Source organism: Pan troglodytes, chromosome 2, assembly GCF_028858775.2.
Source record: "Pan troglodytes isolate AG18354 chromosome 2, NHGRI_mPanTro3-v2.0_pri, whole genome shotgun sequence".
Taxonomy (NCBI): domain Eukaryota; kingdom Metazoa; phylum Chordata; class Mammalia; order Primates; family Hominidae; genus Pan; species Pan troglodytes.
Window position 1 is genome coordinate 185,048,388 of NC_086015.1, and position 15,826 is coordinate 185,064,213.

Sequence of the window (15,826 nt, forward strand, 5' to 3'; positions counted from 1 at the left end):
TAAGACCAGTCTGGCCAACACGATGAAACCAAGTCTCTACTTAAAGTACAAAAATTCCCAGGCGTGGTGGCAGATAACTGTAATCCCAGCTATTTGCAAGGCTGAGGCAGGAGAATTGCTTGAACCCGGGAGGCGGAGGTTGCAGTGAGTTGAGCTGAGATCACGCCATTGCACTCCAGCCTGGGCAACAAGAGTGAAATTCCATCTCAAAAAAAAAAAAAAAAAAAGTCTCATTGATATTAATAGTTTTCTAATAAGGGCCACCCCATTTGGTATTGTCAGAAATAGAGTTCACTCCTCTGATGTTTTCACATTAAGGAGCCAGCTAGACATGAAATACAAGTTGGGAATGGGGGAATGGTATTCCCACCCTGTAGCATGTAAGGCATGAGAGGTATCTAAGGCATCTCCAAAAGGCTGTGAATCTTTTGAATTTGGGGAAAGCCAGGAAGTTCTAGAGTAGGCAAGTCCGATCCAGTTAAGACTTCTGGAGTGACTGTGTAAGGAAGGGGAGAGGGAATATGGGGAGAAGGGATATCTCAACACAGAAGTTCCCTCAATAAAGTGGGGTGGGAATGGGGCAGTTCTGGGCAAGTTTAAAAACTGTGTGCTCTCAATTTTTCAATAAAGGAAAATCCTGGCTTGTGAGATCACAAACATTGTGAGCCTCTGTGTTTTTTCATATTTTCTACATTGAACTTGTACTGCTTTGCTAACTAACAAAAGCTAATTTTAAATAATCTTGATATGCTTGGAATGATGAGTCCAAAAACAAGATGTTTTGGGATCTGGATGGAGGAGATGTGGATAAACAGGACCAAGTGTGAGAAAGGAGCCCTTTTGGTTGACTAAAAGCTCAATATGATCAAGCAGTGTGTTCAGGCTGCTGCCCAAATGGTGATGTCATCTGGAGTATTGACAGCATGACATGTGGCCTAGTTTCTTGAGGAAATAATCAGAAATGAAGGCACAAATTTATCAACAAAGATGTTCATTGGCATTTCATTTCTAAGAGTGGGAAGTGTAGGTAAATTGTATGCTCCAAAATAGGGGCGCAGAATTAAATCATGCAATATGAAGCTATGAAAATTTATTCAAAGAATAACTAAATGATATAGTGAATATTTTTATATTAATACTTTCATATAAAAAATAAAAGCAGAAGACTTTCACCTAGACAAATATTCTCCAAACGACAGATACAAAGGGGGAATTAACAGACATAAAGTGTCCTGAGCAAGGGAGAGGATATTAGGTTTATTTTTATATAGTACAAGAAGACCTGGATAGATACTATGGATGGAAGTTATAATCCAAAACAAAGGTGGAGGCCAGGCGCGGTGGCTCATGCCTGTAATCTAAGCACTTTGGGAGGCCCAGGCAGGCAGATCACCTGAGGTCAGGAGTTTAAGACTAGCCTGGCCAACATGGTGAAACCCCGTCTTTACTAAAAATACCAAAATTAGCTGGGCGTGGTGGCACATGCCTGTAATCCCAGCTACTTGGGAGGCTGAGGCAGGAGAATCGCTTGAACCTGGGAGGCAGAGTTTGTAGTGAGCTGAGATCATGCCACTGAACCCCAGCCTGGGCGACAGTGCCAGACTCCGACTCAAAAAAAAAAAAAAAAAAAAAGGGTTGGCTTTTTTGGTTTTATCTTTACTTTACTCATTAGCTATTATACCAACAATGCTGTAACAGTGGTGACATTTATTTTATTTTTATTTTTATGTTGAGACAGGGTGGTGCTCTTTTGCCCAGGCTCAAGTGCAGTGGGGGCCATCATGGCTTATTGCAGCCTCAACCTCCTGGGGCTCAGTTGATCCTCCCACCCCAGCCACCCTGGTAGATGGGACAACAGGTGCAAGTCACCGTGTCCAGGTATTTTTTCTATTTTTTGTAGAGATGGGATCTCCCTATGTTGCCCAGGCTGGTCTAGAAATCCTGGGCTCAAGTCATCCACCCACCTTGGCTTCTTAAAGTGCTAGGATTACAGGTGTGAGATACTATGACTGGCGGAAAATTGTTCTTATTTATTTTTAGTTTTTGAGATGGAGTCTCACTCTGTTGCCCAGGCTGGGGTGGAAAATTGTTTTTAAAAGAGAAAAATATTAGCTATTGTTTGATCACCTTTAATGCCTCACCTGTCAGGCTATCTTGTTCTTTTCTGGTACTTGTCAATTTGTACACATACTTTTAGCATGCAGTCATTGTAAAGTTCACAAATGGTAGGTAGTCACGTGTTTCTGTGTTTCCCTACACCATGGCAGATCCCACTAACTCATGGCTACTGGGATGCAGGCTCAAAGTCATTTTCTTTTCTTTTTCTTTTCTTTTCTTTTTTTTTTTTTTTTTGAGATGGAGTCTTGCTCTGTTGCCCAGGCTGGAGTGCAGAGGCGTGATCTCGGCTCACTGCAACCTCTGCCTCCCGGGTTCAAGGGATTCTCCTGCCTCAGCCTCCTGAGCAGCTGGGATTAGAGGCATGTGCCACCACACCCAGCTAATTTTTGTATTTTTAGTAGAGATGGGTTTTCACCATGTTGGCCAGGCTGGTCTCGAGCTCCGGACCTCGTGATTTGCCCGCCTCGGCCTCCGAAGACTCAGAGTCATTTTCATCATACTTCTTTGAGATGCCACAACCAATCATAATAAAAATAGCCAAAATAGAGCCAGGCACTGTTCCACGTGCTTTACTTAAACTAAGTCATTTAGGTTGATTTTAACAACCTTGTAAACTTGATCCTGTTATTCCTCATTTTACAGATGAAGAAGCAGAGGCTTAGAGAGGTTAAGTCATTTTGTCCAGTTGACAGTACTTGGCATGGAGAGTGAAACTCTTCAGGCATCTTACTAAAGATTTTATTAAGCACTATTTTTTAAAAATAGGAAGACATCATTAACAATTTATTTAAAAAAAATTTTTTTGTGGCAGGGTCTCACTCTATTTCAGGCTGGAGTGCTGTGGTGTGATCAAGGCTCACTGCCACCTTGACCTCCTGGGCTCACTGCCACCTTGACCTCCTGGGCTCAATTGATCCTCCTGCCACATTCTCCCAAGTAGCTGAAACCACAGGCACATGCGACCATACCTGGCTAAATTTTTAATAATTTTTTTTTGTAGAGATAGGGTCTGGCTATGTTGCCCAGGCTGGTCTTGAACTCCTGGGCTCAAGTAATCCCTTTTGCCTCAGCCTCCCAAAGTGCTGAGATTACAGGCATGAGCCACTGCACTTGGCCAACAATTTCCATTTTACTCCATAATTTCCAAAATTATCAGGTGCAATGATTATGTAAAAGTAAAAGTCTTTATTATAATTAAGACTAGGCCGGGCATGGTGGCTCACGCCTGTAATCCCAGCACTTTGGGAGGGTGAGGCAGGCGGATCATGAGGTCAGGAGTTCAAGACCAGCCTGACCAACATGGGAAATCCCGTCTTTACTAAAAATAAAAAAATCAGCTGGGTGTGGTGGCGGGCACCTGTAATCCCAGCTACTGGGGAGGCTGAGGCAGTAGAATCGTTTGGACCCGGGAGGCCGAGGTTGCGGTGAGCCAAGATTGCACCGTTGCTCTCTAGCCTGAGTGACAAGAGCGAAACTCCACCTCAAAAAAAAAAAAAAAAAAAAAAAAAAAAAAAAAAAAAGACTAAAACTGGAATAAAGATGTTCTGTCACTGGTTATTTAAGCAAAAGCTGGGTAGTTACTTCTTAGGAATCTTAGATGGCATGAGAGTTATACTTGGGGTAAGGAGTTAGACCAGGCTCCAGCTGAGAATTTTCCAGCTTTGTAATTTTATGAATCTGTAAGTAGGTAACTTTCATAGAACATAAAAGGGTCTTCTGCTAGGAACAAACAAAACACAAAATCAAAAACACTTTTCCTTGTGTTAAGTGCATTTGTAAGCAGCTGGTTGAAATTCTTTTTTTTTTTTTTTTTTGAGACAGAGTCCTGCTCTGTCACCCAGGCTGGAGTGCAGTGGTGTGATCTCGGCTCACTGCAAGCTCCTTCTCCAGGTTCACGCCATTCTCCTGCCTCAGCCTCCTGAGTAGCTGGGACTCCAGGCGCCCGCCACCACGCCCAGCTAATTTTTTATATTTTTAATTAGAGACGGGGTTTCACCATGTTAGCCAGGATGGTCTCGATCTCCTGACCTTGTGATCCGCCCTCCTCATCGTCCCCCGCAATATTTTAAGAAAATAAAAATGAGAACAAAAATCAACGAAAAGTGTAATGAAAACAATAATGTTTCCTTCAAAATGAAAAATATTTATATAATTGATAAAACTGTACCTGGATTCAACAAGGAAAAAAAGACAGAAATCACCAATATCAGGAATAAAAGAGGTGACATCAGTAAAGATCCTAAGTATAAGCATTAAAGAATAATAGAATAAGAAAGGAATATTATGGGAAACTTCATGTCAGTAAATTTGACCCCTTAGATGATATTAACAAATTATTATTATTATTATCATTATTATTATTATTATTATTTTGAGATGGAGTCTCGCTCTGTCGCCCAGGCTGGGGTGCAGTGGCATGATCTTGGCTCACTGCAACCTCCGCCTCCTGGGTTCAAGCGATTCTCCTGCCTCACCCTTCCAAGTAGCTGGGACTACAAGTGGGTGACCCCATGCCTGGCTAATTTTTGTATTTTTAGTAGAGACGGAGTTTCACCATGTTGGCCAGGCTGGTCTTGAACTCCTGACCTCAGGTGATCCGCCCACCTCGGCCTACCAAAGTGCTGGGATTACAGGTGTGAGCTGCCGTGCCTGGCCAAAATGAACAAATTCTTTGAAACACATTACTTACCAAAACTAACACAAGAAATAGAAAATATGAATACTCCTATATTTATTAAAGAAATTGCATTTGCAATTGAAAATTTTACCCTCAAAACAAATAAAACTCTCCAAAAAGTCACATTAGGTTAAAGCTGTTCAAATAAAATTTTGTTTTTAATTCATTCCTCCATCACTCTCAAATTTAGCAATTGTATTCCTCAATGTTAGATTTTATAAGTAAGACTCTGCTACATTCCTCAGTTCTATTTCACAATGGCTTATTCTGCTTACATAGTCATTTGGTTTGCCTCTGTTCATATTTTGGCATGTATTTTAATTCGGGCCCAGTTTTTAAAAATAAACTTTAAAAAATTGAAATATGACAGCCCATCAGAAAACTACACAGGCCCTAAGTGCACAGTTTGATGAGTTTTCACAAAACAGGTACAAACTCTTGTAAACAGCATGTAGATCAGAGATAGAACACTACCAGCACCTCAGAAACCCACCTCATGTTCTCTCTCAATCACCAAACCCTTTCCAAATCTCCCCAAAGTTAACTACTCTTCTTACTTCTAATACCGTAGATGAGTTTTACCTATTTTTAAACCTTGTATAAATGAAATCACACAGTATACGCTCTTTTGTATTTGGCTTCTTCCTTTCAAAATTGTGTTAAAGGACTGGGCGCAGTGGCTCACACCTATAATTCCGGCACTTTGGGAGGCTGAGGCAGGTGGATGGCATGAGTCCAGGAGTTTGAGACCAGCCTGGGCAACATGGTGAAACCCCACCTCTACAAAAATTACAAAAATTAGCTGGATGTGGTGGCGCACGCCTGTAGTCCTGGCTACTAGTGAGGCTGAGGTGGGAGGATCACTTGAGCACAGGAGGTCGAGACGCAGTGAGCTGAGCTGGCACCACTGCATTCTAGCCTGGGTTACGGAGCAAGGCCTTGTCTCTGTTAATGACTTCCATTATTATTACTGTATCGATTTTATTGCATGAATACATTATAATTTATTTATTCTATTTATTAGACCAAATTTTTACAGCGAAATGGATGTATTATAGAATGCTCACTGCATTTTTCCTGTGTCCTTTATTGTAGCATTTTAAGGTGACAAACCTAATAAATTGATGGCATGCACACAGGGCATGATGGCATTTCCCCATGTGAAAACACAGGTTTATTTGAGTAGTGGTGATTGCTTCGTCCTCTCCTGCAGGTTGTTACAAGTAGGTCTTGAGGAGTATACAGATACTATGCAGTTTGTTACCATTTGCCTGAAGATCTTTAGCATGGCATAAAAATACATATATTTAAAAAAATTTTTTTTGAGATGGAGTTTCACACTTGCTGCCTAGGGTGGAGTGCAATGGCGTGATCTCAGCTCACTGCAACCTCCGCCTCCTGGGTTCAAGCGATTCTCCTGCCTCAGCCTCCCGAGTGGCTGGGATTACAGGTATGTGCCACCACGTCCGGCTGATTTTGTATTTTTAGAAGAGATGAGGTTTCTCCATGTTTGTCAGGTTGGTTTCAAACTCCTGACCTCAGCTGATCCGCCCGCCTCAGCCTTCCAAAGTTCTGGGATTACAGGCGTGAGCCACCATGCCTGGCCTTTTGTTTTAACTATCATAAAATTGGTATATTTGAGAAATGGGAGCCTTTGGATCATAACATTTCAGATAGATGGTTCTTTAGATAATATAAATTGTTGCATTATTTTGTGAAGATAATTGAATGGTTTACCAATAATTATCAAAAATTCTTAAAAAAAAAACCCCACATTCTTGTGACTAGTAAATATCCCTGTAAGAGAGACAGTACAGTCCAGGTTCAAATCCATGCTTTCTTGCTTACTGGCTGTGTGACCTTGAGCAAATTCATTATTTTTCTCCACTATATTTCATCATTTGTACTTACCTCTTAGTGTTATTTTGATGACTAATTAAATTAATAAAGCTATTATTAAAAAAAATAAGGAATCAGCTGGGCATGGTGGCTCACACCTGTAATCCCAGCAATTTGGGAAGCCAAGGTGGGTGGATCACCTGAGGTCAGGAGTTCAAGACCAGCCTAGCCAACATGGTGAAACCCCGTCTCTACTGAAAATACAAAAATTAGCAGAGCATGGTGGTGCCCACCTGTAATCTCAGCTACTCGGGAGGCTGAGGCAGGAGAATCCAGGATGATTCTGTTGAACCCAGGAGGCAGAGGTTGCACTGAGCCAAGGTCACACCACTGCACTCCAGCCTGGGTTCCAGAACAAGACTGTCTCAAAAAAACAAACAAACAAACAAACAAAACCATATATATATGTATATGGAATTTCGACAAAGATTTATGTTTGAAGATACTTGTTTCTAAGGTATTCATAATAGTGAAAATTTGAAACCAACCTGGAATTTGAATCCAATCCTGGAAAAGTGAGAAAATAAGTAGGAGTTTACTATTTATATAGTGAGATGTTAACAACAAAACAACATTGCCAATGAATTTATAAAAATTGTGGAGCCTGGGCGTGGTGGTTCATGTCTATAATCCCAGCACTTTGGGAGGCCGAGGCAGGTGGATCACGAGATCAGGAGTTCAAAAACAGTCTGGCCAAGGTGGTGAAATCCCGTCTCTACTAAAAATACAAAAATTAGCCGGGCGTGGTGGTGGGTGCCTGTAATCCCAGCTACTCAGGAGGCTGAGGCAGGAGAATTGCTTGACCCCAGGAGGCAGAGGTTGCAGTGAGCTGAGATAGCACCACTGCACTCCAGCCTGGGTGACAGAGCAAGACTCTGTCTCAAAAAAAAAAAAAAAAAAAAAAAGATTGTATACAGTTTGATCACAATTATATAAATTACATAAAAACATTCATAGCAAAAAGATTTGGAGTATATACATAAAAATGTTACCTCTGAGTGGTGATATTCTGTTGTGGATTTAATTTTTTTATTATTACTATTATTATTTTATATTTTCCAGAATTAACCAAACTTCTTTCCTTCTTTCCTTGCTCCTCTCTTTCTCTCTCTCTCTTTCTGACTTTTTTTGTAGAAATAGGGTCTTGCTCTGTTGCCCAGGCTGGCCTCATACTCCTTGCCTCAAGTGGTCCTGCCACCTAGGCCTGCCAAAGTGCTGAGATTATAGATATGAGTCACTGTGCTCAGCTCAGAATTAAGTTTCCGGAGCATTATCTTTCTAATCAGAAGAGAACACAAAACAAAAATTAAATCATCACTAAATATTATTTAAGGGAAAAGCAGGGCCCTTAGTTGTGAGCCAGCTTGACCTCTGGTGAGGCTGAGAAGCCTGAACCTTCTAACCATAGCTGTCCTCTTGGCCTGTTTTTCTATGGATGCATTATGTTAGTGAGTGCACTTCAGCAACTGTTTGCCAAGTTCTGGATTTTTTAATAATTCCTCTTCATCCTTTTTTATATGAGAAGGTAGTGACCGTCCTGGAAATATATGTCATTTCAGCACTCCAGTTGGCTCTGGATCCTGAATTGTTGCAGCCTGTTTGCCTGGTAATCTCCTTGTCTGTGTAAGTTGTTAGGGGCAACCAAAGGCAGCTGATCACTTAATTGTTGAAGGCCAGAAACCTGGCTCTTTCATTAGTTCCCATCATGTTCTTGAGAGCAGCCAGTGTTCGGCCTCGCCAGGTTTTCCATCCTTTCTAATTGAAATGGTATACTTTTCTTTGGTGTACTCACTGAGACTTTAGCCTGATGAGTGGTATACAGAAACAGCTGCATACTAAAACAAATTAAAATTTTTCTATTGTTGATCATAGATAATCTATTTAAGGCAGATAAATGAAACCATCTTGGTGTCAATGACATACAATAGAGTGTTTTTGTTTTTTGGGTTTTTTTGTTTTTTTTTTTGTTTTGTTTGCTTGTTTGTTTGTTTTTGAGACAGAGTCTCGCTCTGTCGCCTAGGCTGGAGTGCAGTGGCGTGATCTTGGCTCACTGCAAGCTCCGCCTCCCGGGTTCACACCATTCTCCTGCCTCAGTCTCCCGAGTAGCTGGGACTGCAGGCGCCCACCACCATGCCTGGCTAATTTTTTGTATTTTTAGTAGAGACGGGGTTTCACTGTGTTAGCCAGGATGGTCTCAATCTCCTGACCTTGTGATCACCCCTCCTCGGCCCCCCAAAGTGTGGGGATTACAGGCGTGAGCCACCGTGCCCGGCTTGTTTTTTTGTTTTTGAGACAGAGTCTCGCTCTTTTGCCCAGGCTGGAGTGCAGAGGTGTGACCTCGGCTCACTGCAACCTCCGCCTACTGGGTTCAAGTGATTCTCCTGCCTCAGCCTCCAGAGTAGCTGGGACTACAGGCGCCCACCACCATGCCCAGCTAATTTTTTTTTGTATTTTTAGTAGAGACAGGGTTTCACCATATTGGTCAGGCTGGTCTCAAACTCCTAACCTCGTGATTTGCCTGCCTCGGCCTCCCAAAGTGCTGGGATTACAGGCGTGAGCCACTGCGCCCGGCCCAGTTTTTTCTTTGCTTAAAATTGGCATCACACTGTTCCATGTTTTCTTTTTCATTTTTGTTAGGTTACTGATTGAGAATCCTCAAATACATGGAAATTGTGGGTACCTTGTCTTTTTTTTTTTTGCAAGACGGAGTTTCACTCTTGTTGCCCAGGCTAGAGAGCAGTGGCGTGATCTCAGCTCACTGCAACCTCTGCCTCATGAGTTCAAGTGATTCTCCTGCCTCAGCCTCCCTTGTCTTCATATCAAGCAGTATTGACTTCCAATGAGTCTGTTTCCTTATGTAGTCTAGAGTATTGGTATTTTATGGGCAAGTGTAGTTAAATCAAATGTCCAAATCCAGTTATTTAAATGGGCAGTAGCGTTTTGAAGAGCTTAATTTGCCTTAAAAAAAAAAAAGATTTCCCTTTCTCTTCCTCCCACCAACCCCATGGATAGTTTTTCTAACACTGAGGCTTTGAGAACCTAGTGCCAAAGCAACCAGTTGGAAAGAGAAACATCCACGTAATGACTGGTTGTTTTGTCTATGCAGTGTGAAACAAGAAGTTGGCATGATTTTATTTTTCACCTAGTTGACAGTTTTGTTTTGTTAGATTTCTTTGGACTGAAATGATTTGTTGATTTGGTATTGTGTAAACCAAGCCCAATTCCACAGTACTTCTGTGACTATTAGGAAAAAAGAAAAAAAAAAAAAAAGCAGGTGAAGAGCGAAAAGGATAATTAAACTGCTAGCCAGGAGACTTGGTGATTTTGTTCCAGCTTTGTCACCAATCAGTTATGTGACCTCGGGCAGGTCATTTCACCTCCTCGGACCTTCATGTCCTTAAATGTCCTAAAATGAGGAGTCTGGGCAAGACAAGTCCTTAGGTTCCTGGCAGTTCACCTTTTAATAATTTTTTTGACCTGGAGGCTGCAGAATAGAACTCTAGTGTAATCCTGAGATCAGTTGGTGACTAACATTTGAGTAGCTTAGGGAGAGAATCACAGGTTTGCAGTTGTTTTTTTAGAACCAGATCAGATTTTGGCTGAATTCTGACTTTATTTATTTTTATTTATATTTTTATTTTTTGAGGCAGAGTCTCACTCTCTCACTCAGGCTGGAGTGCTGTGGTGCAATCTCGGTTTACTGCAACCTCTGCCTCCTGGGTTCAAGCAATTCTTGTGCCTCAGCCTCCCAAGTGGCTGGGATTAAAGGTGCTTGCCACCACACCCGGCTAATTTTCGTATTTTTAGTAGAGGCGGGGTTTCACCATATTGGCCAGGCTGGTCTCAAACTCATGATCTCAAGTGATCTACCCTCCTTGGCCTCCCAAAGTGCTGGGATTACAACCCGCAATTCTGACTTTAAAAACTTTTTTTCCTATTTTTTATTACAAATGGATAGATGTTACTTGAAGGAAACTTAGCAAATACAAATCAACAGAAAGAAGAAAATTTAAACCACCTATAATCCGAGATATAACTGACGTAAACAGTAGGTGTACATACCTCCAGATTTATAAATATCATCTAAATACAGTCAGTTCTGGTAAAATTCTTGTTTTGAAAACATGAAGTTGTTCCAACACTATTGATAATAATAGGGAACAATTTGAGCATAATGTGAATTTTGTTTTGCTTATGCACGATTTCATCCATGGGAAATACTATGCAAACACAGAAAACTTCACCCAACTGAATCGAGCCTCATGGAAATACACATAACTTGCACACGTGTGCATACACACACACACACACACTCCTCACAAGGACAATGAGCCACACCTATTGACATGTGGTATTACAACCTTTTGTCTCATTTCAGATAACCTTCCTTCAATCACTTCACAGTAATTGACAGCTCTGCCACCCTTCCTGCCTCTGCCACCCTGGCCCAGCCACACATTTCCCTGTCTTTAGTTTTCCCCTCTGTCCTCTCAACGTGTTTTATATTGCTCCTTTCTATTTCCTGATCTTTTTTCTATCTTTTGTTCTTATATTTTTAAACTTATTTTAATTTTAATTTTTTTGAGGCAATATCTTGCTCTGTCACCCAGGATGGAGTGCAGTGGTGCTATCATAGCTCACTGCAGCCTCAAACTCTGCAGCTCAAGCGATCCTCCCATCTCAGCCTCTCCAGTAGCTAGGACTACAGGTGTCTCACCGTGCTCAGCTAATTTTTCTATTTTTAAATTTTTTGTAGACACAGGTCTCATTATGTTGCCCAGGCTCATCTCGATTGCCTCAAGCAATCTTCCCTCCTCAGCCTCTCAAAGTGCTGGGATTACAGGTGTGAGCCACTGCACCCAGCCCTTTTCCCTCTCTGTGTCTCATTATTCTCTTACCCTTTTGCTATCGATTATTTTTTCCGTTCCCATGCAAGGTGATGGGTGTGGGAACCTGGTGGGCAGCCTAGTAGACAGGGAGATGCTGGCTTCCACAAGCAAACTGCAGATTTTTTTTTTTCAAGGTAAAGTGCTCTACAGTAAGTCCTCATTAATGTCATGCATAGGTTCTTGGAAACTACCAATTGAAACAAAACGAAGTATAACAAAACCTATTAATATAAACAAGAGTTAAGTTCCCACATCAGGTTTCTGGTCACAAAAACGTCATCAAACTTCTACATAAAGACACAAAACACTTCTAATACTCAACATTGAATTGAAATAAATATGAGCTATACACACATTTAAGAAAGATTCATCAAAACAAGTGAGATAATTATTTACCAAGTTTTTAGTCAATCGGTGTGTGAGGGTCGTCACAGAGGTGGTGTGTTAAATCAAGGAGTAAATATTTGCAAAGCAAAAATTGTCAGAAGCACCTCCTACCCCCAGGCAGTTCAAAAACAAACAATAAGAAATATGGGGGTGCTCACTGAGCACTTTTGTGCTGCCCCATTTATGATTGTGCATGTGTATGATTATCATATACTTTATGAAATTTTATTTGACAATAATTTGTATTTACTCATTCATTTATTTTCCCACCCGTTTATTCCAGTTCAGGGTGGCAGGTGGCTGAAGCCTAACCCAGGAGCTCAGGGTGCAAGGTGGGAACCAACGCTAGGCAGGATGCCATTCCATTGCAGGGCACTCACACACACTCCCACACTCACGCAGACTGGGACAATTTAGACACGCCAATAAAACTAACATGCACATCTTTGGGATGTGGGAGGAAATCAGAGTATCCAGAGACAACCCAGGTAGACTTGGGGAGAATGTGCAGACTCCACACTGATGGTGGTTCCAGCTGGAAATCCATTTTTTTCTCTTTAAAATTATAATAAAAAGACATTGATCCAAATGTCATTTGAAAACCTGCTGTATTTATAAAGTGCACATTTAACTTGTGTAAAACTATGCTGTTGTTTTAATTCAGCTCTTTTTTTTTTAATGCATCACTGACAAAATTTTTGAGTGTTATGCCCCAAACCCATACATAGTCATACATGGGTACGTCTATGCCCACTTAATTTTGACTGAATTTGCCATTGTCCCAGGCCACAGACCACTGAATGCAAGCTAGACTTGCAAAGGTGGAGATCAAGTTAAAGTTATCCCAACTTTATTTAGAGCTTCTTTATTCTGATGTTTAAAATTACTTTGAGATACACTTATTGATGTACTCGTAAATTCATAGCAGAAGGTGAAATCTCGTTTTGTCTTCTGAGAGGGAAACTCTAGAAAGTAGGGATCACAAATCTCTATATGACTCAACAGTTCAAGGCTTCTTAAAAAATAAAGGATGTACCTTTAAATAGTGTTGTGGTCAAGCACACTGAGTTACAAGTTTAAAGTTTTTCTTTGGTAAAATCACAGCCTGGAGGAAGTAGACCACTTAGGAAACAGTTTAGCCTCTTATGATAAAAATGTAAGGAAATTGCTCTCCTGGCCCTCCTGGTCTTCCTCCTGGCCTTCCCTTTACCTAACCTCTTCTCTTCCCCTCCTAATTAGATGGACCACCTGAGTACATAATCTTAGGGAGTCTTTTCTAACAAGCCCTAGTCTCTCCAAGAACTGAGAGGAGTGTGACAAAGCTGGAAGGGAGTTATAGAAACAAAGCTGGGCTTCTGCCTCTCCTGTTTTTTTATTGTTTACCTTAATTAACCAATATTTGAGTTTAAATTCTTTTAAAATTTCTTTTAGATGCTTTCTGGTTGCTGTTATTTTATAACATATTGAATAATTTTTTGTAATGGTATGGAACAGAATATATTTCTTAAATCATATCCATCTGAGAATCTCTAGAAATTCTACATGTATGACTTCACAAAACTTCCCGGTGTTTCTGGGCTTTCTTAACTTTTAGGCATTCTAAAGTGAAGCCATTTATTTCACTGTCAGGAAACAAACTGAAAATGAATAGTTTCATTACAAATCGGTGCATACTTAATCAGAATACCATGCAACTGAAAACAAGAATGAAGAGGTTCTTTTTGTACCAATATGGAACAATTATAAGATACATTTAATGAGTGAAAAAAGACAAGGTTTAGAATAGGGTGCCTAGGATGTTCTGTTTTATGTAAAAAGAGGAAGAACAGGGCCATGTGCAGTGGCTCTCACCTGTAATCTCCGCATTTTGTGAGGCCAAAGTGGGAAGATTGCTTGAGTCCAGAAGTTCGAGACCAGCCTGGGCAATACAGCCAGACTCCATCTCAACAAAAAATAAAAATAAAAATAATTAGCTGGGCATACTGACATAAGCCTGTAGTCCCAGCTAGTCAGGACGCTGAGTTGGAAGGATTACTTTAGCCCAGGAATTTGAGGTTACAGTGAACTATGATTCCACCACTGCACTCCAGTCTCGGTGACAGAGTGGGACCCTGACTCAAAAAAAAAAAAAAAAAAAAGAAAGAAAAAAATGTAAATATATATTTGTATTTGCCTGTTTTTGCATATATTCTAGAAGGACATACAAGAAACTAAATACAGTAGTAATCTGTTTGGATAGGAAGAAGGGAACTGGGCAGATTGCCGACAAAGATAGAAGCAAGATTTTTACCTCGTATCTTGTTTGTTTGTTTTAAACATGTGAATGTATTTTCTTCATAAATATTAATAACAATACTTTAAAAGAGTTGCATTTGTATTCAGGAAACAGAATCATGACATATTAATAGCATATGATAGAGCCCAGTCCCTGATAGCGAGAAGGCACTTTCTTACAGGTTTATATTTTATTCATAATTCTGGGATTCTTCCCACTATTGAGATGTGTGATGGGCTTGACCTTGGGTCTTGGCTGCTCTTCTTAGTTGGAGGGTATCCCTGGAGAGGAGGAAGGGAGCCTTTTCCTTTCCCCCAGGCAGACCCTCCTCTGTTTCCCTCACATTCTTTAGCTGTCTGGATCATGCTGGAACTGGCACTGCAGACGCTAGCAGGCAAGGGGAGGAGGCAGCCACGAGTTCTGGCACTGTCCCCAAGGTGAGCTGTCTCTGACTGTAGGTATCACTGAGAAAGCACTTTGAGGAGCTGGCAAAACCAACCCCTTGCTTTATTTTGTGGGATGATGAAGATGCTAACACTGGGGCAGTTGAAAACAAAGCATATGCTCAGAGGACAATGCTATTAACGATCCTTCGCCTGGTTCAAAATTTGCCAATATTCCAAATACCTGAGAATAGTTCAGCAGCACATATCTAATTGGAAGTAATTTATTCTGTTAATATTTTGGTTTTCTGCTGGCAGAAACTCTGGGCATATGGCATTTTAAGATGTGAAGAAGGAACCCATTATGGTTGATAATAAGAAATGCACATTCATTGTTATGTTTAACATCTTGGCTTGAAGATGGAATTCTAAGTCATGAATCCCAGTGGCTTTCTAGCTGTGTGCAAGTTAAAGTACATTTCCTGAAGACTGCTGTATTTATTCCAATAACGATGATTCCGGGAGCCACCCTGGGCCTTGGCTTTGTGACAGTGATAAGAATCATCTGGGATGCTTGCTAAAAATACAGATTCCTGTACTCTACCTAAGCCTTGCCTGGAAATCTGCTTTGTAAAAACGGTCTCAGATAATGCTTATCTGTCAAGTTTGGGAAACATTGTGTTTTAGAATCTTGAGGGGAAAGTGATATTTCACTGAGTTATCCTATCTTTAGGCTGACCTCTTCCACCTGGAATGACAAATGTCAGTCTCCAAAAAGACAAGGATCTCCATGTCTGGGATGTCATTCGGTATTAAACCTGAGAGAGAACCTTCGTGGTCTTCACTTGGCTTTTACTAGTGACTCACATGCTTAGAATATTTGGCTTTTCTTTTCTTCTTAGGACAAGGGAAATTAAATGTCTGCTGTTTCTGCACAGAAGTTTTCATTTTAATTGCAGAGTTCAGAAATCTGAACATATGTAACATTTGATGTTAAAATGAGTAGAGGCATCTGGTAACAGCTACATAATTCAATTACCTTACAATTTCACAATTCACCACACTCTATTTCCTCTATCAGATGCATACGGGCTTCTAAAGGGGAAAGACTAGGTTACAAGCAGAATGTATTTATTGGTACCCCTACTGGGCACAACAAAATACCCTTCCTACACAAAATGTACTCTCATTGACTGTA